The sequence below is a fragment of the Pleurodeles waltl genome, chromosome 3_1 (genome assembly GCF_031143425.1).
Source record: "Pleurodeles waltl isolate 20211129_DDA chromosome 3_1, aPleWal1.hap1.20221129, whole genome shotgun sequence".
NCBI classification, from domain to species: domain Eukaryota; kingdom Metazoa; phylum Chordata; class Amphibia; order Caudata; family Salamandridae; genus Pleurodeles; species Pleurodeles waltl.
The window spans coordinates 675,592,725-675,616,159 of NC_090440.1; the positions used below are offsets into that span (position 1 = coordinate 675,592,725).

General features: G+C 43.3%; 1 protein-coding gene across 3 annotated transcripts in view; it reads right to left on the reverse strand.

Moving 5' to 3' along the window:
* TKFC (triokinase and FMN cyclase) overlaps positions 1 to 20,189 on the reverse strand; it is a 224,651-nt gene extending 204,462 nt beyond the window's left edge. Inside the window, exon 1 of one of the 3 annotated variants that reach the window (XM_069223265.1) lies at positions 20,085 to 20,189. The gene's annotated coding sequence lies outside the window, so the exon portion shown is untranslated. Of the gene's footprint in view, positions 1 to 14,820; positions 14,937 to 20,084 lie in introns of those variants that run through there. The other 2 variants (XM_069223264.1, XM_069223267.1) reach the window with 2 other exon arrangements.
* Positions 20,190 to 23,435: the final 3,246 nt, after the last annotated feature.

Genomic DNA, 23,435 nt, shown 5'->3' on the forward strand with positions numbered 1-23,435 from the left:
CATTTCACTAGAAAAAAGAACAACAGAAAACTGCTGGATCAAAATCAACGGGAAAGTATCTGAAGTGGTGACAAACTGTCTCAGTAAGCAATCTGTCCCAATTAACATTTCTCTGTTTGCACTTAGTAATTTTGTATGGAGCACAAATTTCACCAGTGTGACAAAAATAAAAGCTGTATCCAAGCAGGGCCTCAGTAGATTAGATTCAATAGGCGAGATCCCTTGGGGAGCTACTGAGCTGAAAGTTCTCAGTGGCATGAAGGAACACCCTATCTTTGGACACATCTTTAGACACATGTATGACCTCTTCCTCAGTCACTGTTTGTCTTGGTGAATTTATTAGCTTGGATCTTCTAATGGCTGCTGCAAGAGACTTTCATCCAATCAAAGCTCCAGTTCCTTGGCCTGCACTTTTTTAGGGGTTCTGCTGAATGGCTCTGCAGAGTTTAGAAAAGCTCAAACCAGAAAAGACTTTTCCGCTTTCCAAAGCAATTATGTTTCTTCATTTACTCCACCTTTGTTTTTCTGGTTAGAGACTACAAAGGATTAATGTTTCCTGCTGGCTAAAGCTTAGCATTGTAAAACCAAAATAAAATGATGGACGGAGTGTTGAAACTTTTCAAACACTCTTCCCTAGTCACAGATCTGGGTTTAATGCATTGTTATTTTGCTCACCACATCACCCCAGTTTGGACCAAGCCATATGCAAATCAGTCTTGATCCTACTCCACATGGAAACAGTCCAGTCTTAACTACCAAGCCAGGTCCTCCCTGGACCGGAAACAAGCATCCTTCATCAGCCAGGCTAGCTTGAATCCAGTGCCGCAGCAAGCAAGTGACCCACGTCTGGGCATACCCTTGCCACATAAGGCGCACATAGCAAAACCAAAATAAAATGATTGATGGAGTGTTGAAACTTTTCAAACATTGTCCAAAGTGGGTTGACGTGGCAAGTAAAATAACAATGGATGAAACCCAAATCTGTGACTGGAGCTGAGTGTTTAAAAGTCCATCATTTTTTTAAATGGTTTTACAGTTTGGTATCACCTGTAAATCAGGGCACAATCAACACACCCTAAAGTTAATTAATTTAGTTTTGTTTTAACTAGACCCAATATGCTGAATTACCACAGAAGAAACTGTAGTGGTCTCTCCACAATCAACACTGGCCTTCCAATGATCAGTTTTAGGAATGATAAATAATAAACTATTATTTCAGAGGATCATTTCTTCAGTTTTATATAGCGCAAACCCAGCCCAACCTAGTTGGTAGACATCTATAGTCAGAATCATTGATGGTTGTGGCAGCATGATTACTTCTTGGGAGAGATTCTTTATATTCAACCACCATTTCAACTCCTGAATGATCTCAAGTGATAGAGAACAAGAGAAAGAGGATCCTCTAAAGGACAAGAATTTTAGGAGCTGTCACAAGAGTAGCTGGAGGTCACAAGCCACAAGCCACATGTGCCCATGAATTTCTGTCCACAATCTGGCTGGAGTTCCCTGCATTCTCATCTATCTACAAATCTTAGCTTGAAGACAAACAATTCGATCTTCCAGAAGAAAAGCCTTCCCCAGGTTGGTTTGGACCCGTGCCCCAATAAATTTGAAATACAGTGAATGATGCAGCTGACATTCGGGGATAGTCAGTAGTAACCCTAATTGATTGATTGTTATCTTGGTACGAGCCAGGATTCAAATGGTCTCTTCTTTGTAAGGAGAGTGCAGTAACAGGTAGGGGAAGACTGGGATACCAAAACCTCAAATATTTCCAGCAGTGTTTTGCAACAGAAATGTGAAGGTAAGCATCCAAAATGTGTAGATCTTCATTAAATTGTCTAATGGGATAAAAGGAATTATATTCTTGAGCGTCTCCTTTTTTAATTGTACACCCTGAACCAACACACTTAATTTCCTCAAATCGATCACAAGGCAAAAATGTCTTGTCACTTTCTGAACCTGAAAGTTTACTCCAAACCCTATTTCCTTCTTCAGAACCAGAGATCTTGCTTCTTTCTCCACTAAGGCTAAGCTCTCCTCTAGGAGTGATTTCTTTATGCAGTAATGTCTGGGAATGGGCCAGACAACGATCCCTGAGGATATTGGTAAGGTATTAAACTCCATCATATAGCCCTTCTTGACTACCTAAAAGGTCCCACATGTCTGTGGTTATCATCTGCCATTGTGAGAAAAATCAGTGCATTCATCGCCAACTTTTAATGCTTGGCCATCACTTCTCCTCTTTCAGGCATAGTCAGGAGCACTGAATCTTATTGTTTGCACCTTGTTTTTTTGTTTCTTAAAGCAATTAAATGATGAAGAGGTTCCTTGGTTCCTGGAGGACTGATCTTGCTAATGAACATGCTGCCCCTTAAAACGAAATGTCCATTTTGAGGAATTTGAAGACACTATGATTCACACCTGAAAGAGGAAGAATACTTGTTTTCCTTTGAAAATGTAATCTTCTTATCCACTAATTATTACACAAAAAACCTTGAACCTTCAAAACATTTTCTCAATGCGGTCACTCTTTGAGATGAATCAGTGTTACAATCCTTTAAAATAAGATTGAGTCTGGCTGCAGTAGAGGCTACACTCGCCAGGGATGCTGATCTGACAACATAAGAAAAAATGTCTGATAATTGTCCAAACTGGCATTTCATGCTTTCCAATAGATCAGAACAATCTGTTCCTTCTTGGATGATTTTGAAAAGAGGGTTGAAGCCAGCACAAACCAAGTACAACACAGTACATACTATGTTGATGGCTTGGAGGATGCTTGGCACAAAAGCGAAACCTCGACCATGCGTTTGCTCCACACAATGGGGGATGCATTTGCAGGTGGTACATTTGTGACATTAGATGATATTACACATCTACAACAACACACCCCAATTTTTAACTTTACCTACTACTGCCTCTGGGATACTATGAGGTAATACTACCTGCAGTTTCCACAGGCACCACTGACGTTAGCTGCCTTACAAGTATTATTAACTAGCGACAAACATCACCTAATTACCAAGTTATACGATGCGGCGCAATCGGACACAGTACAGACCACTAACACAGCTCTAAATGGATGGAATGCCATCTTGGAGCAGCCTTTAGAGGAAGCAGACTGGAGGTTCAGCTGTGCTCAAATGCGGGAACTCACCTCAAATTGTATTCTATGCATTATAGATCTCAGATACTTGCACCAAACATATTACACGCCAGTTAAGCTACACGATGATGGGCTATGAGATGATGATAAGTGTACATGATGTAGGGCAGTGAGAGCTGACTTTTTGCATCTCGCCTGGTATTGTAAACTCGCTGGTAGATATTGGGTACAAGTCACAGAGGCCCTAGCAGAAATGATTATAGAGTCTGTTAAACTTGATCCCAAGATATATCTGTTGGGATGGGTAAAGGACTTCCAGTCATCTAATCACAAATTTGTGTCAGTTGCATTGTTGCTAGCAAAGAGGAGAGTGGCACTCCACTGCCGCTGCTGGGCGGCGCCAACGCGGACAAACTGGTTACATTATATGTCATATTGTCAATCACAGCTAGAATTGTACACGGAGGAACTGCCTGCTCCCGCTAGGCCCAAAAACATCTGGGGCTCACTGGTGTCCTACTTAATGTCTGCCCAAGGAGAGACTCAAGAGACTTAAATTCTAATTGTTGATTTGACAAAATGGTCCTGTGTATCTGTTCACAATGTACTTGGATGGAAAGGATAATATTATAAGTGATTATTTCTTTAAGTGTGCGGGAAATAACACTAATGACGTGAGTTTCTGTTCTGGTTTCGCTGTACATGCTAAAACGTTTAAAAAAAGAAAAAAAGAAAAGGGTTTGAAGCCTGTAATTAATGACTGGGCTGAGTAAATTCGAGCCGCACTGCAACATATGATCCAGAGAATACCTTCTCCAGAAAGGAGTAAAATTTCTTATCCTCTGGGTCTTTTAAAATATTTTCTTACACCATGAAAGAGCTACCTACCAAGCTTGCAACCGCAGAGTACACGCACATTGTCAGGTAACACAGTGCTCATATCTTCCAAAGATGCAATTCTTAACCTATGGTCTGCAGACCCTCAGGCGTCCATGGCACATTCCCAGGGGGTCCGCAGGCATCTCAAGGCCTGGGCCAGCAGGAAAACACTTTTCCAGCTGGGGACTCTCGACAGAAAGAGAAACACGTCAGTGTTTCTATATTTGTTACTTCATTTGTGCAACAGTTTTAAAACCACTGCAAAGTTCCTTGTATATCCAGCAGTTTTCAAGCAAAAATAAAAGTGTCAAGATAGCTCTGGTGATTAGTGTACCTGCTGGAGAGAGATGGGAGTTTTGTCGAGTGGCAGTTTTGACTCATCTAAGGTGGCGCAGATGGTTAATATGCCTGCTGCAAAGAATGTATATCATGCATATCAAAAAACAGTATTTTATGTGCATAGAACAGTGGGTTACTGCTTTAGTCACGGAGCTTAATTTGTTACTGTGCAGTTCATAAGTTACAATCGAAATCTAGCACAGTGAGCTATGAACTGCCATCAATGAGCTACATGCAAACTGCATGGTACATGTTAAGAAGTTATATTTTTTCACAGTCTTTCATTATCCTGATGCTGCTAAAAAAGATTTTCTTCTGTAGAAATAAATTCTTATTATTAAAGTTAACGCTTACCACTATGTTATGTTCTGAATCCTGAGTTTGTGCTTCTCCAGACAAAGCACTCTTAAAAAATGCCTACCAGTATGAATGACGTGAATCCTACGCCTTGTAGTCCCCTTTGCCTTACGTAACATTAGCTATACTCTGATTTACACACGTTTAAAGCATTGTCGATGTATGCATGTGATGTAAAGTGCTCTGATACCCTACACTGGTATGAGAGATGCTATAAAACAAATGCACATGACAGAGAGGCTATGGAGAGATGAGTGGCACTTAAGATTTTACTTCCTTTCCCCACCACATATTTATGTGACAAAGCTTTCTCAGATCTTATGTACCTAAAAAAATAAATACAGAAACTGCATTGGAAATGTAATATCTGACCGGAGGATTCAAAGTTCTGAAATAAAACCAAATATTGAAAAGTTTGTCACCGAACTGCAGCACGAACCTTCCCATTAAAATGTTTCTTTTTTTGCATATTTTTTCAATATAAAATAATTATATCTCTAGTATTTTGAGTATTTGTTTTGGTGTGTACTTGTTTGTGTATTGTTTGCTGATTACTGTTTTAAAGGTTGGAATTTAAATCATGCAAATTGTTTGGGGGGTCCCCAGCTTTCAGTTGTGACTCAGTTGGGGTCCTCCGATGCCAACGGATTGGGAAACACTGTTCTAAAGAATAACATTTTGACACAAACCTGAGTAATTAAATCTTATCAGGATCTTTCCAATCTTGTTTGATGAATTCCAATATGAACTGATGAATGGGCGAACTCAAATGTGATGGCCCCTGAAACTATCTCAACAAAATGTCCTGCAGACTACTAGGCTTACCTGCTGGTGGAAAACCCATATTATCTCTCATACAGAATATTACATAATGCAACATGTCCTTAGGAATGTACTTCCCGTTGTGTTCTATAACAGGCATAGAATCTTCACTGTCTTCACAACTGATCCTCAGAGGCAGAAACAAACTCTCCCATTAATTTATTGTCCATATCAGCTTTTGGATTGCCTAAACAGCAATAATCCAGAAAGAGTAACAGACATGCTTATTACACCTTCTTTATCTTCACTGGGGGGGGGGGGGGGGGGGGGGGGGGGGGGTTAAACACTGTCAGAAAGGCACATATCTTATGCATTCCAAAATGCAAAGTAAGCAAATGCACAGAATCCTCTGGCTCCAGCACATTTGCGCACCCCAGACTCCTCTTGCTGCAGGTCCTGGAAGCAAGCAGGAAGAATCCACCCGGCCTTCACATCAAAGGGCATTACCACCACTAACAGCAGTAAGTGATGCAGGCACATGAAGTCTAGGAAAATTATGTAAAAAACATAATCCCAATTGTCTGCGGCTACTTTGCTGCAGCAGAAATCTCCTAAGAGGCCAGCAAGAGAGTAAAGGAGCTCCAGAAAGCTGACAAGAGACCTCTTATTCTCTTCTCTCCTGTGTGCCTTGTTCCAGGCACAGGAAATAAAAGAGGAGGATTGTAGGAATGCCAGCCCTTTTACGACATCTGTGAGAAAAGTGGATTATTAGTTGAGATGGTTGTGAGACCTCACCAAGTAATAATGTCACTATTCTAACTCCTGGGTACCTGTGGCACAGCGCAGTGAGGCTTAACTCAAAGGAAAACAAGAGTGAAGAATTTATCAGTACCAAAACAGTCATTAAGTAAGAAACACAGCACAATAAAAACACCATTCTAATTTTTACAAATGGTACATATTTTTTATCTTTAACCCCTTCGTTGTCAAGCCTTTTCCCCTCCTGTGCAGAGCCTTTTTTTGGCTATTTCGGGCAGTTTGCGCTTAGGCCCTCATAACTTTTTGTGCACATAAGCTATCCAGGCCAAATTTGCATCCTTTTTTTCCAACATCCTAGGGATTCTCAGGGTACCCAGAGTTTGTGGGTTCTCCTAGAGAAATTAGCCAAAATACAGCAAATAGTTTGTTTTAACAAAAAAATGGAAGAAAGGCTGCAGAAGAAGGGTTGTGGTTTTTTCCCTGAGAATGGCATCAACAAAGGGTTTGCGGTGCTAAAATCACCATCTTCCCAGCTTTCAGGAACAGGCAGACATGAATCAGAAAACCACATTTTTCAACACAATTTTGGCATTTTACTAGGACATACCCCATTTTTACTAGTTTTTGTGCTTTCAGCCTCCTTCCAATTAGTGACAGAAATGGGTGTGAAACCAATGCTGGATCCCAAAACGCTGAACATTTTTGAAAAATAATCAAAATTTAGAATTCAGCAAGGGGTCATTTGTGTAGATCCTACAAGGTTTTCCTACAGAAAATAACAGCTGAAATTAAAAAAAAATTGAAAATGAGGTGAAAAAAACTGCCATTTTTCTCTACGTTTTACTCTGTAACTTTTTCCTGCGATGTCAGATTTTTTAAAGCAATATACCGTTACGTCTGCTTGACTCTTCTGGTTGCGGGATATATAGGGCTTGTAGGTTCATCAAGAACCCTAGGTACCCAGAGCCAATAAAGGAGCTGCACCTTGCAATGGGTTTTCATTCTATACCGGGTATACAGCAATTCATTTGCTGAAATATAAAGAGTAAAAAACAGGTATCAAGAAAACCTTTTTATTTCCAAAATGGGCACAAGATAAAGTGTTGAGAAGCAGTGGTTATTTGCACATCTCTGAATTCTGGGGTGCCCGTACTAGCATGTGAATTACAGGGCATTTCTCAAATAGAAGTCTTTTTTTACACACTGTCTTACATTTGGAACGAAAAAATGTAGAGAAAGACAAGGGGCAATAACACTTGTTTTGCTATGCTGTGTTCCCCCAAGTCTCCTGATAAAAATGGTACCTCACTTTTGCGTGGGTAGGCCTAATGCTCGCGACAGGAAACGCAACATGGTCACATCGCATTTTTACATTGAAATCTGACGTGTTTTTTGCAAAGTGCCTAGCTGTAGATTTTGGCCTCTAGCTCAGCCTGCACCTAGGGAAACCTACCAAACCTGAGCATTTGTGAAAACTAGACACCTAGGGGAATCCAAGATGGGGTGACTTGTGGGGCTCTCACCAGGTTCTGTTACCCAGAATCCTTTGCAAACCTCAAATTTTGGCCAAAAACACACTTTTTCCTCACATTTCAGTGACAGAAAGATCTGGAATCTGAGAGAAGCCACAAATTTCCTTCCACCCAGCATTCCCCCAAGTCTCCCGATAGAAATGGTACCTCACTTGTGTGCGTAGGCCTAGCGCCCGCAACAGGAAATGCCCCAAAGCACAACGTAGACACATCACATTTTCCCAAAGAAAACAGACCTATTTTTTGCAAAGTAGCCTAGCTGTGGATTTTGGCCTCTAGCTCAGCCTGCACCTAGGGAAACCTACCAAACCTGTGCATTTTTGAAAACTGGACACCTAGGGGAATCCAAGATGGGGTGATTGTGGGGCTCTCACCAGGTTCCATTACCCAGAATCCTTTGCAAACCTCAAAATTTGGCCAAAAAACACATTTTCCTCACATTTTGGTGACAGAAAGGTATGGAATCTGAGAGGAGCCACAAATGTCCTTCCACCCAGCATTCCCCCAAGTCTCCCGATAAAAATGGTACCTCACTTGTGTGGGTAGGCCTAGTGCCCGCAAATGGAAATGCCACAAAACACTATGTGGAAACATCAAAATTATCAAATACTAAACTACCTGTTTTTGACGGGGGGACCTGCGTTTTTGGTTCTGGGCTCAGCAGCCATATAGGGAAACCTACCAAACCCAAACATTTCTGAAAACTAGACACCCGAGGGAATCCAGGAAGGTGTGACTTGCGTGGATCCCCCAATGTTTTCTTACACAGAATCCTCAGCAAACCTCAAATTTAGCTAAAGAAATTAAATTTTGCCCACATTTCTGTGTGAGATCACCGCACCAGGACAAACTTCCTACCACCCAACGTTCCCCTCTGTCACCTGGTAAAAATTATACCTCACTTGTGTAGGTGGGCCAAATGCCTGTGACAGGGAAGAGCCAAAAACATGTCGAAATTGAGGGGGAATCAAAGTGGGTCCAAAAGGGCAGTTTGAAAAAAAACTATTTTTAGGCTGACAAGTTGGGCAAAAATGTTATCGGTATAGATGAGACAATGCTGGGTGGTAGGAATTTTGTGGATTCCTGCAGATTCCGGAAGGTTCCATCAAAAAAAATGTGTGATTTCCAAAGTTGGAGGTTTGCAGGGCATTGTGGGTAAGAAAATGGTGCAGGTGCATGTAAAGCACACCACCCTGGACTCACCCAGATGTTTAGTTTTCAGATATGTCTAGGTCTTGTGGATTTTTCTACATGGCAGCGTCCCAAAGTCCAAAAAGTGCAGCCCTCGCCATTCCAAGTTGGGCGATTTTGAGAGTTAGCCAAGCTCTCATGGCCCAAATGTAAAACCAAAACCCATAACCCCCCACCCCCCAGGGGAGCGACCCTTCCCTAAGGGGTCGCTCCCATACATAAAACATAAAGTAAATATAAGAAAACCCTCCTCCCAAGCAGAAGAGAAATGCTGAGCATTTATCTTCCGCAGCGTGATGAGACGTGACCTCTGATGAGGTCAGCACGCGATCACGTGCTGACGTCATCAGACGTCACTGTGGGGGCTGGTGGGGTGGGGGTGGAAGGGAATGGAGATTCCCCTTCCAGCCCAGCCATAGGGTGGTGGGGGAGTATCCCGCCCCCTCCAAGCTCCGGTGCTGGGACATAATGGTTACGTCCTCGGCACAGGAGCACTGTGCCGTGGGACGTAACCATTACGTCCCCTGCACAGAACCAGTTAAACAGAGACCATAACGACAAAAATCAGATGCAGGCAAATGGATTTATGACTTTTCCAATGTTTTCCATAAATTAATTATTTTCACTCTTAACGTAGTCTATGAGCCTCGAGTACAAGGGTCCAGGGCAAAGTCAAAGCTTCAGGCAGACTGGGATAGAAGCTTGAGCTGGATGCGGGCACCAGGATGGCCCCTGTCAAGATTTTACCTTTGCACTTAGAAACTTTTCTGGTTCTTTCTCTTGTCGACAGTGAGGTTGGCAGGGTCCTCTGTAGCTTGAGGTGGGCATTGGGCTCAACATTAATGGATAGGCGAAGTCCAGTTATCAGTTATTAAGCTTTGGTTCCTGAAGGCGTTTGAGGTTACCCACAAGTGAGCAAGTAAGGGTAGTCTATGAGCCTCGGACTTTGTGCCCAAAAAAGTTATCTTTTACCTTTGGCTTGCAAGTTGTAGTTCTGTGGTGAGAAAGAGTACACTCTAGCACCAGCCAAGGGTCCAGAACCTGGGAGAATCGACTCACTGGCTACACCAGCAGAGTCCAGAGCAAGTCCAGTCACTACTAGTCTGATGGGCAATTTGTGAATAAAGGTTTCTTTAGCATTATGTCTGTGAAGCTTAACAGGAGGCTAGACAACCAGGCCTTGGAGTCCACTCGCTGGTCTTTGGCACAAGTGGGAGCAGATCTAACCCTTTAAGTCTCTCACCATGTGTTCAACAACAGATCTGAAGTCTTGTGTTGGTGCAGAAGGTGCAATCTTCCTTGGTGTCTTTCTTTCTGAAGTACATAGGTTCAGCAAGCAAAGTATTTCCCCTCTTCTTTCTGAGTCCAGCAGTGTCCTCAGACTGAGAGCCAAGAGTGCCACTTTTATGCCAATTCTGAACTTGTGGGTAGGAGGAGACTCCCTTGCTAATGGGGCTACAATTCACACGGGGCAACACTATCCCCTCTTCATAATTTCCTGTGGGGTTGGCACTAAACAATCCATCAATGAATCTCTATACACAGATATAAAATGTTTGGAACCTTCTTCCCTGGGTCAGAGTTATAGGCACATCCCTGAGGTGTGTCTGCTATTATAAGCTGCATATCCTGGGCAACTGGTTTTACTCCTCAAGAGGTCATGCCAGCCTTTCTACCTACACCAAGCAGCAGACAAGTCAAGGTGTGACTTGCATTTGTCTCCGAGAGAAGGTAACCCATTTGAAGCTGGGCCATCTGTGGCGGCCACCCTTTGGCCAACCCAGTAGGAAGTCTCACCTCCTCTCTCTAGCAGACCTTTTGTTCCCCTTCCTGGGAAAGCTTCACATCTCCTGACAGGAGGGCAGCAGGCTGTCTCAGGTGGGTGAAAACTGCTGTGGCAACTGCTCCCAGAACTAAGGGGCAAGACAATTGTGACTTTCTATACTTAACTCATAGCAAAAGTGATTTTGACCATGACTTGATTTTAATGTAACAATTCCTTGGATGCCTTTGAGTACTATATTTGGTGGTCAAAAATGGAGGTTAGCACTTAGCACTTGGGCTAGAGTAACTCCATGTTAGCCAACGGGACAACCAACCTTACTACCATGAGAACAGAAATTTTGAGTTTTTGTTTTCAGGACATGAAAACCACAAAAGAAACATGTCCTTCTTTTTGATTAGTTAGAACTGTCACTTGTTGGCTGCTCAGACCTTCCATAGATGGGACGTATAAATATTAACAAGCATAAGTAAAGCCAATAGGTCTAGGCAATGTGAAAGCCATTTAAGCAGGGAAGCCATGATTTATCCTTGTTTTCTGTGTTTGCCCCTTTATTTTTATTTTCTGCTTTGTACAAAGCGTGTTAAGGCAGCTGTAAAGACAAGTCGCAGTACAAATTTGTCTGGATGTTTAGAGGTAATGCCCACATTTGAGCCTGCTCCTCTTGTGGAAAGATGGCTGGAACCTTTGATCTTAAGACTACGCACAGATGCCAGGTGACTGAAACAGTATTTTAGGTGTGTTACACATCTGTTAGGGGACCTCGAAAGCTTGTTGAAATAAAACATTTTTTTGCTGAAATACAGTGCTGGGGGCCTCCAGTTGTTCTTCTAATGGGAGCAAAAAGCATTGGCCAGATTCAATCAGGCTGGCTGCAACACTGCTAGAAATTTTAATGCAGCAAGAATCCTTTGCAAGCAATATGTTCTTGGGGAGGGCTGAAGCCCACAGATTGTAAATAACGTCTGTTCGAGACAGTGCATGCGCTGTCTAGCTGAGAACTAAAAATGAAGTCCCCTCGGGGAGCCTGTAGGGATAGAGTAGAAGGTGAGGGGGGAGACTCAAGAAAGAGGATATTGCGGGTGTGAGATGTAGGCAGGTCTATCCTCGAAGACCACTCACAAGGCTGAGAATCCAACATTTTTCTCTGCAGGCCACACATGCATGCTCTTGGTGCAGTGAATCAGTGAAATACTGAGATAATGCACCAGTTGGTAGGTCTCTGTGTAACCAGAAGAGGGTGCAGCCTTTCATCCTTTCACAGTCCATAACATCAGTGCCACTGAGGTCCAGAAGACTCCCATTTGTGACTCAAACTACTTGAATAAAAGATTAAGAATGGTATATGAAATAACTGCTTTGATAATGTGATAGGCCTTTGTGCAGTTCGTAATATTATGTTAATTTTAGCTAACCAAATCACAGCTCAGGTTAGCTGCGACACCTTAACTAAGCGCATGTAGGCAGTGCCTGGAGCCAAGCATGGCCTTACTTTGCCTCCTGGAGACTGATGCTCAGTGTGATCCTCCTTCTTAATTCATGTGCTGAAAAGCCTAGGAAGGAAAGTGAAAGGATCTGTGACGAGATCCAAGGTTGGGATCCGGGTGCGAGAAGCAGCATTAGCAGTTCAGTTTTAGCATAATTAAATTTTGTTCCATCAGCATCCTTTCATCTTAAAGGACCTACCAGTGCTGCTGACATAGTGTAGCATTGATCATTTCTAATGGTGATACAAAGATAAATCTGGCGGTCACTCACAGATGCTGTAATTGTGTGTGATCCATAAGTGGCTTTAAATCAGTGCTGCATAATACACTAGTGGGGTCCACAATGTACCCTAAATGCAAACGGCACAGGGCAGGTTTCACCCCAATGCCTCCTCGCCAGGATGCTTTGCTCTGGAAGCTTGAAAGGGATGATTCTACAGACAGGGAACAAATGCTAGTCTGCTGCAAAGAGAGTCAGCCAGGGATCCGGTGGGTAATGGGGGTGAAGGATAGGTAAGGTAGGGTGGGGATCTGCCTGGGCTTGGGATGTGGCAGGTGGGAGGGGGAAAAAGTTAACAGGAGAGGGAGTGTGAAGTGTTGAAACACAAAGAAAGAAATAGCTCCGAAAACAGAGCACTGGATGGACACAAATACTTGGTCTAGGTCCCCATGCATGCCATGGACAAAAGGAGACTAAGGATATGAGAGTGACGTGCCTATGGGTGGGCTGAAGCCCACAGATCATAACCAACATGTCTCTTTGAGACTGTGCATACTCTTTCTAGTTGAGACCTAAAAATGGAGGTTCTGACTTGGGAAAAGAGTTTATTTGGCAGTTTAAAATCTCCTAACTAGACTGCAATAGTAGACCTGTTTTCACTTTGTCACTGCAGTGCTGGCACAAAAAGTATTGCAGATCACTAGTGACATTTGACTTACTATCCCTAGGTACATTTGTACCATATACTAGGAACTTTTAGGTAAGTTAAATATGCCAATCAGGGATTAGCCAATTGTACATTTTCTTTATGGGTCAGAGCACATACTGGAACCTGGTCAGCTCAGCCCAGTACCCTTCAGAGTCGAAAAACCAGTAACATCTAGCAAAAAGTGAAGGTAAGCCCACAACTTCCTTACAACACCCAGTGTGATGGTTTCATTTTCATAATCTTCTGGGTTGTTGCTCTCTCAGAAGTGAAGACCATTTCAGAAGTAATGACTGGGAAGAGGATGAAGACACAGAGGTAATATGTATCTGAACTGCATGGTCCAGAACTGCTGCATGGTGTACAACTACTCACTACACCACAAAGTGCTGAATCACCAAAAGAACAGGCATGGAATAACTAAAGAAATTGGTCACATACTGCTGGCCAATCATAGGACTTTAATCTAGCACAACACTGCATATCCCAATTAGCCACACACTATGGCCGCTTCTTCATATCTCACAATGACATTCAGATATGGAATGATAGTAACAAAGCCCAGTCCAGCAGATCTCCCTATCGTTTCTCTCTCCAATCATACCTGCTCCGGACCAACATTTTTAAACAAAAGATCAGCTTGGACAACTAAGTGAAGTAACTTAGACTATGATCATAAAATATACCATAAAACATACATGCTAACATTTTAAAACTGAAAAGTGGGAGGTTTCTAGAAAAAAAGAATGTATTGCCCCATTGACTTCTATTTGGAGCAGTATAAGCTTACTGCAATAAAGGGGATTTGCAAGTCTGCTGCTGCAGGAACGGATGTTAGATACGCAAATGTACTTTTTTCTGTACCGGTCAGGAGCACGGAGAAAGCGCTACAGCAGGCAGAGAGAGCGTGATGCAAGTGATGTCCAATGGCCTGTAGGAGCAGGTTACTAGCAGTTCATACTCCGAGTTACACAAGACCAGGCCCTGTCAGCTGAAGCCTGCAGAGGAATCAGGTTTTTACATGCAGGAATTGGGAGGCGGGAGATTAGCTTTGAAATGGTCAGTCTCCCCTCTGATTCAGGAGGGCTGGTATGTATGCATCAAGGGATATGCAGAGCTGCTCAATGATGCAAGCTAACTGAAAACCACAAAATGTAGGTCTGACTCTCAAACGTCTTCACCACCATAATGCCAAGAGTTGCATCCCATAATTCAAAATAAGCGCACGTCAGTGGTCATCAACCATGACATAAAACACTTCCAGAGAGGATCAAAAAACAAAGACAGCATCCTTCCAACCACAAACTCTACACAGCTCAGCTGGGTACCCATGAGGGCATGAGCTTCAGTGTAACTTCTATATAAAAGCTGCAATACAACACACAGAGTAGGATGCTACCCGTGAGGCAAGAGCTTCAGGATCCCATGTGGAGATTTAAACGCTGTACAAATGTCCCACTACAAATATTAGTATAATTGAATACGATAAATCAGCAGATGGAGTATTTATATGAATCAAAAACAAGACCTACGTTGAAAAACGTACACTTTAGAACTAGCCAATCTAACCAACGCAACAGGACAAATAATGTACATGGAATAACCACACAGGTATTTGCATCACCATAATTCCTACAAAACATGAACACCAAAGTTGAAAAATGTTGAGTTTCCAAGACACATATAGCAGTCCTACCGCTAAAAAGTTATAGCCAGCGACCCTGAGAAACAGCTATATAGGTGAACCTTGTCCATTCTTTACACACGAACGGTCCTATCGCCCTGTCTTGGCGCTCTTCCACACCTTAAGGTTTCAATAAAGATTTACCGAATACAAAAAAAACACTATTCCAGTTTCCTTCCTGTGTTTTTTTCTGGCTCCGCTGTCGTAACAGTATTTCTTTTGTTTCTACTACCTTCGGTTGCTTGAAGCGGTTGCTTGAAGCGAAACAACTTAGTCTTTCGTGTGTGTCAGTACCGATGACGTTGTTGGCTAGCGCCTTGAAAGTAATATTTTCACGTTTCTTTCAGTTGGGGCTCCTTTATACCTCTCGATTTTTATTATTCCTACAACTTTGTTAAAGGAACACATCCATCTTTACAGTCGAAGAACACCAAAGCCCAGTTTGAAATGGCCGGCACTCAGTTGTGGGTATTGGAACTAGACTACTACAGAGTAACACAGTAAAGCAGTCATGGACTCGGGGATCTAGAATAGAAACTTTAGAATTAATATGATTCCTTATTATAATGCTCTATTACCTGATTTAATTTACTCTATTAACTGGCATGGGAAGGCTGGAAGGCTGAGTTTGCCTTGCAGGATTTTGAACATATGGACCCCAGAATACAGCTTTTTATTTGTGATAAATGTTCTGCTGACTAAACCCTCCTGTGTGTATAACGGAGCATGCCTCAAGAATTTTAGGCAAAAACTGAAGGCGGGGTGGGAGTGCGGTGTTCGCTGATAGTTATATGTTTGATCTGTTGAAAGCATGTTTAGAAAATAAGAGAAACATTGAGTCTTTGAAGCATCGCAATTCGCCTTATATCTAATTTTAAAAACTATCAAACATTTCATTTCTACAAACGTTTCCCTAGCCTAACCGTCCCATTTAAACTACTAGAATTAGACATACACATTTCAGGACATTTAAGTAGTTCGATGCCAGGCTGAGTATCATTTTCCAGTGCCTGTTTCAAATTTTATATGATAGCACCTATAGATTTGCTTTGCCCATTTAAGTGTGTTAGAATGACCCTGTTGGGAATTTAATAACCACACTGACGATAGTAGAATGTACAGCATATTGATGCTATACACACTGTAACCGTGTGGTTCCGGGCGAACTCTGAACAGGGACTATGGGCCACATGTACAAAGATCAGGTTTTGCAACTCGCAAATTGCGAGACTTAGCGACTCGTTAGCGACTTGCAATTTGCGAGTTGCAAAACCTGATGTACAACAGTGTCAATGACACTGTTTGCTATTCGCAGTGGGGTCGGAAATGACCTACCTCGTGAATATTCATGAGGTAGGTCGCACTTTGCGACCCCACTTGGAATGGCGGCACTCACAGTGATGGTGGCCTGCTGGGGTCAGCAGACCACCATGTCTGTGACTGCTTTTAAATAAATCAGTATTTTTTTTTAAATGCAGCCCATTTTCCTTAAAGGAAAACAGAATGCATTTCAAAAACAAAAATGAAAAGTTTTCTTTTCATTTGTTGATAGCAGGCAGTGGTCCGTTTGACCACTGCCTGCTCTGAATAAATGTTTTCGCATGCATTAACAAAGGGGAAGGTTCCCTTTTGCGAATGGGTTAGCACCAATTTGAGGCAGGTGCTAACTGCAATTGTTTTACTGCTACTCGCAATTAGGAAGGGAATGCCCCTTCCTAATTGCGACTCGCAAACCCTTTTTGTGATTCGGTAAAAAGATTACGGAATCGCAAAAATGGGTCTGTACATATCAAAATGCTTTTTTCTCGTCGCAAACGGCCCGATTTGCAGAATCAGGCCGTTTGCGACGAGAGGAAAGGTACGCGTACATGTGGCCCTATGTGATATACGAGTAGGTATCAGGGTGTGGCTCTGGGAAGATGATAATGTGCAGTGTGTTAATGGATGTTGAAGAATTAAGATATGCCAAACCGCAACTCCAGTGTGTGGCATGATCTATTCGCATGATCCAGGGCTGGGGAAGACGCTACAACTGGTGACGAGTAGGGGATTACGTGCCTGTGGAAAACAAGACTGCTCCCCCTGAGAGTTTGCAGTGGTACAGCAAACTGCTCATGCATGCCATCTATGCCCAGAATCGATGCAAAGCAGTTTGCGACCAACACACATGGAGTGTGCCCTGCTCCAGCCTATACACGGCCGCAGAAGCAATCGAAGGCCCTGCGGAGGAGTGTATTCAAAATGCCCACCATTACCCCTAGTGAGGTTGTCAGCAGAGACGCTGCGCTACACCCAGAACATAGAGCAACTACTCAGAGAAAGCCAGAAAACAACTATAATGCCAACCAGGTACAAAACACAGCATACTCAAATTTAGGGGCTATTGAAGCATACTGAGACTAAGGTCTCTGATACTCACAGAGGTTGTTGGAGTCCCTCTGCACATTGAAATCATTTGAACGACACGTGCTAATGTAATGGCGGCAGAAGGGAGTGTGAAATACAATGCAGCCGTGTTCTTGAAGCCACCACCGCCGTTCGATACATCCAAGAAACAGAACGTTGGTGCCAGGTAGACTGCGTGGATTCAAACATTTGATGACTTCATAGATGTACTTGAGGAGGAAGTTGAGAAGAAAATGATCAAATATTTGAAAAACCTTGCAAGTGATGGAGTGAGAGATGGGCTTAAGAGAGTTTCAAAAACTGGCACAACATTGTACAGAATGATGAAAGAAGCACTGGAAGCCAAATTCAATCCAATCCCGAATGTTGATTATGAAAGGTATATCTTCAACAAAGCATGACAACAGACTGGTGAAACAATGGATGAGTTTGTTGAAAGTCTTGATGTTCTTATTAAACATTGCAAGTTCTGTGACTTTATCAATGAAGAAGCCATGCACCTCAGAATCATTGATGGCTGCCTTTCTAATTCTTTTAGGAGGGGCATGTTAAGAGAGACATTAAGTCTAAATGAAATGCTGATGGCTGAGAGATAAGAGAAGCAAGCAGAACAACAAGCTGCTGGCATGGAAGCAGGGACAGTGCACAATGAATCAGCGTTAACCATGAAAAGCAAGCATACGCACAAACCGATGACGTTGTCAAAGAAAACACAACTGTGCCTCTGATGTGGATTTTCGTTTCCCCATGAAAGCAAATGTTCAGCCCTAGGCAAATCTGTAAGGATTGTGGGAAAGAGAACCATTTCATAACTCGGTGTCAAGCGAAAGAAAAATCAAGTGTGTCACAACGGAAAGAAAAGATGGACACAAGAATGTACCTGAAGCACTCCCGCCATGCCCACAAAACCAAAATGCAACATCAGCTATGACAAGTAAAGACCAAGCAACATCAATCATCGTCAAGTTTGTAGTAGAAAGGCCCTTCAACGTTGCTATTGAGTACCAGCAAAGAAGATGGGTCTGTGCTGATTATGTCCACCAAAAGTCAGCATGCATATGTGGGGTTAGCTGCCTGTGAAGAAGACCGAAGTTCAAAGACAACACACCAAACAAAGCGCCAAACTTTGTTCGGACACCGTCCCAGAATTACCTTGAAAGTAAACAGTCACTCCATATCCTTCATCATCGACAGCATTGCATCAATTAATATCATGCCAGTGGAAAAATTAAACAGTCTCTTGGCTGTGTCACACCTTACTCCTTCAGACACAAAGGGATACACCTGGGCAGCTTCTAAACCTCTATAAAGCCATTGGTTGGTCACAGAGGTAATACAACACAAAACGACGGCAGTACGAGCCATCATTCGTGTTCTACAAGGAACTTCGACTAGTGCAAGTTTGATCAGTTTTTCCACAGTGGCTGATATGAGGTTAATATCTCTCAACTACAACCTCCCTGATCAGCCAGAGATTATGAGACAATTCCCATCTTTTTTTACATGGTTTGGGAACACTCAAGAAATAAAAAGTAGAGCTTCACATCAACGAAGACGTTCTGGTTGCCCAGCAGCACCAAAGAGTTGTTTTTCATCTGCAAAAAGCTGTAGAGAAAGAATTGCCAACACTTTTGAAACATGACATCATTGAATATTCCACAGGCCCCACACCATGGGTTTTACCCATAGTGTTAAAATGAGGTCATCATCTTTCTGATCATAGGGGAGGTTTACAGGCTGATTTGCTTCTGCCATGGCCGACCACCTGTGAGTTATGGCAGAGAGTACACTGCCCAATACTGGGGGGGCTAACCCAGGCAGCCGGAGAAGGGAAGCTTAAAAATGAGGACACGTGGCTGAAAAGCCATGTGCTAAGTAAGCCCCTCAAGAAAGAGTCCTGTGTTGGCCTGAACTTGCCCAGGCAAAGGTCGTGGGGGTGGTTAAGCTCTACAGAGGTGGCAACAACAGTGCAGGAGCGGGCTCGTACTTGCTGAACCTAAGTGTGTGGCCCCCTAACACCTGATACCAGTCAGGAAATAAGCTATGCAAACAATGCACACAGAAAGGACTGACAAGGTCCTTGCGCTGAAGCACTTTGCCTTCCCGCCTCCCAGCACCCCCTTTGGGTACCAAAATTTGGGGCCACAGAGAGATTGGAGACTCGCATACACAGTACAATGTGGGAAAAAGCTCTGTGAAAATATTTGACAACAAGAAAAAGTAAGATAAGATTCACTCAACTAACCAAGAAGCAGCAAAGAAAGAGAAAGTTAAAATGGCGCTGACATGTTTAATATAGCCAGTTGCGTTGTGATTGGTGCAAAAGACATGATATCATGTTGGGATTTATGGCAAATGTGGTTTAATAAAAAAGTTTGATTATATTGGCTGTTGTAAGTTTTGCAATAATAAACACTAAAGAAGGAGAAACATAATCCGAAGCCTCTGGTCCTGACATAGAATATTACTACAATGCAGACAGCGTGTGCTTATTACTAAAAATCACAAGTTTAAAATTAGTTTATATGGACTGAATACCAATTATGCAACTAAGGTTTTACAGGACACAGACAGGGTTTGAATTCTGTGTCAGGACCGGGGGCTCCGATTATGCTTCTCCTTCTATGCTTTAATTTTTCCAGCAGCCAATCAAAACAAAAGTTGAAAACACTACACCTCCCATAAACTCAGTAACATCACATGACCAATCATAGAGCCACTGGCCATATATAACCATAATAAGACATATAAGCCCCCTCTTTCTTTACTGCTCTGCAGTCAGTTAAGTGCTCTCAATGTATTTTCTAATCATTATTGATTTCATGTGTATGTTTATATTGCGCGTGCGCTCTGTGATGGTTATTGCTTACTGTAGCAGCCGCAATATGCTGGCTATTTGGAAGCGTTTCACCCTCCCGGTGAGGCGTGCGCCGCCTCGCTGTTTTTCTGTGTGGAGAGGGAGATTAGGAGAGGGAGGGCACGTGACTTGCATTGCGCTGTCCTTTTTTTTTTGTTCTCGGGGCCTCGCCCACATGCACGACTTGCCGTTTTTTTCACTGGCCATTCTATTAGGTGTACTGAACACGGGGGAGACGTGTACTTCTATTTCTTGACCGAGCATTTTTCCTATCCTGCCTATGCCTAGTTTGAAACACCTCTTCTGGGCTGCAATAATTATACAAGCATTGCCTAATTGTTTTGGCAGGTATCTCTCCATGTTTTATGTCTTGATTTGACTTTACTTGCCTTGGGGGATTTTTTTTGTGTGGTTACCGCCCCGCTTCTATCCTGAAGCTTTAATTACAATCAGATTTTTTCCTGACTTTGACAGATTACACCATTATATCATTTACTATGGCCACATATGATGAAGAATCAGGGGAAGGTCTCTACTATGATGACTCTGTGGGGTCTTTCGAACAAGACTTGGTCTATGTACTTGATTCTGGCGTAGGCCACACTGTTAAAGTAGACCTGGCTAAGGCTATACAACCCATTAAGCAGCACTTGTTTGATTTCGCCGAGCAGCAGGGATGGATCCCTAACAATTTTTCTGGCCACAGCGACGACCCCTCAGTCTTGCAGGGCTCTGCAGGCTCGACATCTGATAATCCTCATGTGGCGGATTTTGAATAATTTGCGAGGTCCTTAGCCAAGGATCATGACTATTGTTCTTCCACTTCTGCCCCCAAAGCAAGTACTCAGAAGATTCGGGGTCTTCCTCTTCCTCCCACAGCCCTGATCAAGAGGAAACGTACCCTTCTCGCTAACGCACAAAAACGCCTTGCCACTCTCAGATATCCATGAATGCTCTGAAGGTCCTCACTTTTGAACCAGAGGATATTATTCATCCTCGGTCATCCTCCTAGACCCCTCTGTCCGAGGTGGCGGAATACATTCAGGCCCACATACGTTACAGTTCTGATAAAAAGGTCAGATCTCAGCTGCGGTTCAAGTGCCCTAGACCCAACCTTCCTTCCAAGGTTACCGAAACATCTGAAATTGACCCTACTCTGGTGACCTATTTAAAAATGTTTTCAAAAGACCCTTAGAAGGGCATTGATCGTGCATGGCGCGGATGTCAGGACAAGCTTCTCAACATCGCCGGCTGCTGACAAAGATACTCAAAATGAGTTTTCTCACCCAGGGATCTGGAATTCCCATTGACCCCAAAGTGCTTGTGGACTGGGCCTCTTGGGCCATGTGTTTTCTAGAAAATGCCAATTGTGCCATTTCTAGCAGACAACAGCGTTGTATTCTTATTACGATGGACCAGAAGTTGGTCGATCTTGACACATCTGAGGCAGGTCCTTTGGTGCAGGGACTTCTTTTTGGGGCCGCTTTCCTTAAGGAACTATCTAAATTTGCAGCAACATATGCCAACCTGGACAAAGCGCAAGGGTCCATCAAGGAGGTTCTTTGTCCACTTTTTACCAGGGCCGGATGCTATAGAGGGCGAGCCTTCGGCCGCAATTTCCTCCAAGGTCCTCAGTGAGGATATTACCAGCCATACAGAGGAGGTTACCAAGATGCCTTCTCCTTCTCCACCTTCTACCCATCCCGATCTAGAGCAACTGCTTCTGAAAGGGAAAATACAGAGACTCCCAGGCCACTTACCAGGATTCCGGTGCTACAGGTGAGCCTAATTCTGATATCAGATGTCATTTTGAGGGGCAGAACAGGGTTTTTCCTCCACAACTCGCAAAAAATTACACAGGATCCCTGGGTTCTGGAAGCGATACAGGGTTACAAATTGGAGTTTTACGACTCCCTCATTGAACAAGCCCCTCCTTTTGAGATGTATTTTTCCCTATACGATCAGGAGTTCATCTCCTCAAAGGTCTCAGACCTCATGGCCAAGGGAGCCATAGTGGAGGTGTTTCCTCATCCTCACAGTTTTCTCAGCCCCATTTTTATAGTGGAAAAGAAGGGCGGTGCTTCCCGCCTGGTCCTAAATTCGAAAGACTTCAATGGGTGGATTATTTTTGCCAATTCAAGATGGAGGGCATCTATTTGTTGAGAGATATCCTTCAAGAATGAGATTGGATGGTCAGAATAGATTTAAAGGATGCTTATTTGACCATTCCTATTTTTCCACCCCATAGTCAGTTCCTTCAGTTTCTCTGGATAGGACATTTTTATGAACACAAGGTCCTTCCCTTCGGTCTGTCCTCGGCCCTATGGTGTTTCACGAAAGTGATGCGGCCAATTGCTGAATGTCTTCGGGCCAGAGGAGTAATTGATAATTTATCTAGACAATATTATCATCACGGCTCTACGCCCTCTTCTGATACTATCTCACCTGGAGTGGGCTATGTATCTCCTCCAGGACTTGAGGTCCATTGTCAACAGTCAGAAATCCATCCTGACCCCTTCACAGCAGATGGAATTCCTAGGGTTTCAGGTGGACTCAGTTCTGATGCAATTCATTTTGCCCCTTATCAAGATCCGCAACATCAAGGAGGAAGCAAGATCATTGTTGAGTAAGCAGATGGTATTGTTAAGATGCATAGCTCAGATGGTGGGTCTCCTGTCCTCTTCAATTCAAACCATCTTTCCTGGTCCCCTTCACTATTGGGCCCTCCAGCACCTCAAACTTTCTCCCCTCCAGAAGGGTCTTAGTTACTCAGCCATATTTCCCCTGTCTCCGGTGGACAGGATGGAAATTCTTTGGTGGCTGGAGCATATGGATGCCTAGAATGGCAGAGAGATCTTTGAATCATCTATGGATATCGTAATCGAGTCTGATGCCAGCTATTGGGGTTGGGAAGCCTGCTGTGGCCCAATTTCCATGGGAGGTTGTTTGTCCAGGGCAGAGCTGGACCTAAGTTTCAATATCTTGGAACTGTTGGCGGGTTCTTTTGCGATCTGCAGCCTCTCCCCAGAGAAGTCGAACTGTTGCGTCCTCCTGCGGATGGACAACATCTCTTCAGTAAGGTATGTCAACCGATTGGGCGGGACGAAGTCTTGCATCCTGGCGGAGATTGCCAAGGATTTCTGGCCCTTTTGCCTTTAACACCAGATATTGGTAATAGCAGAATATCTTCTGGGTCGCAACAATTCGGTAGTGAATTGGCAGTCTTGTCACCTTCGAGACTTCAGCAATTGGAGACTTCATCCCAAAGTCTTTCGGTCTCTCCATCGCCATTGGGGTCCTTTTTCAATCGACCTAGGCCTAACCATCAACTGAATCAGTTTTTCAGTTGGCGCCAGGATCTGGA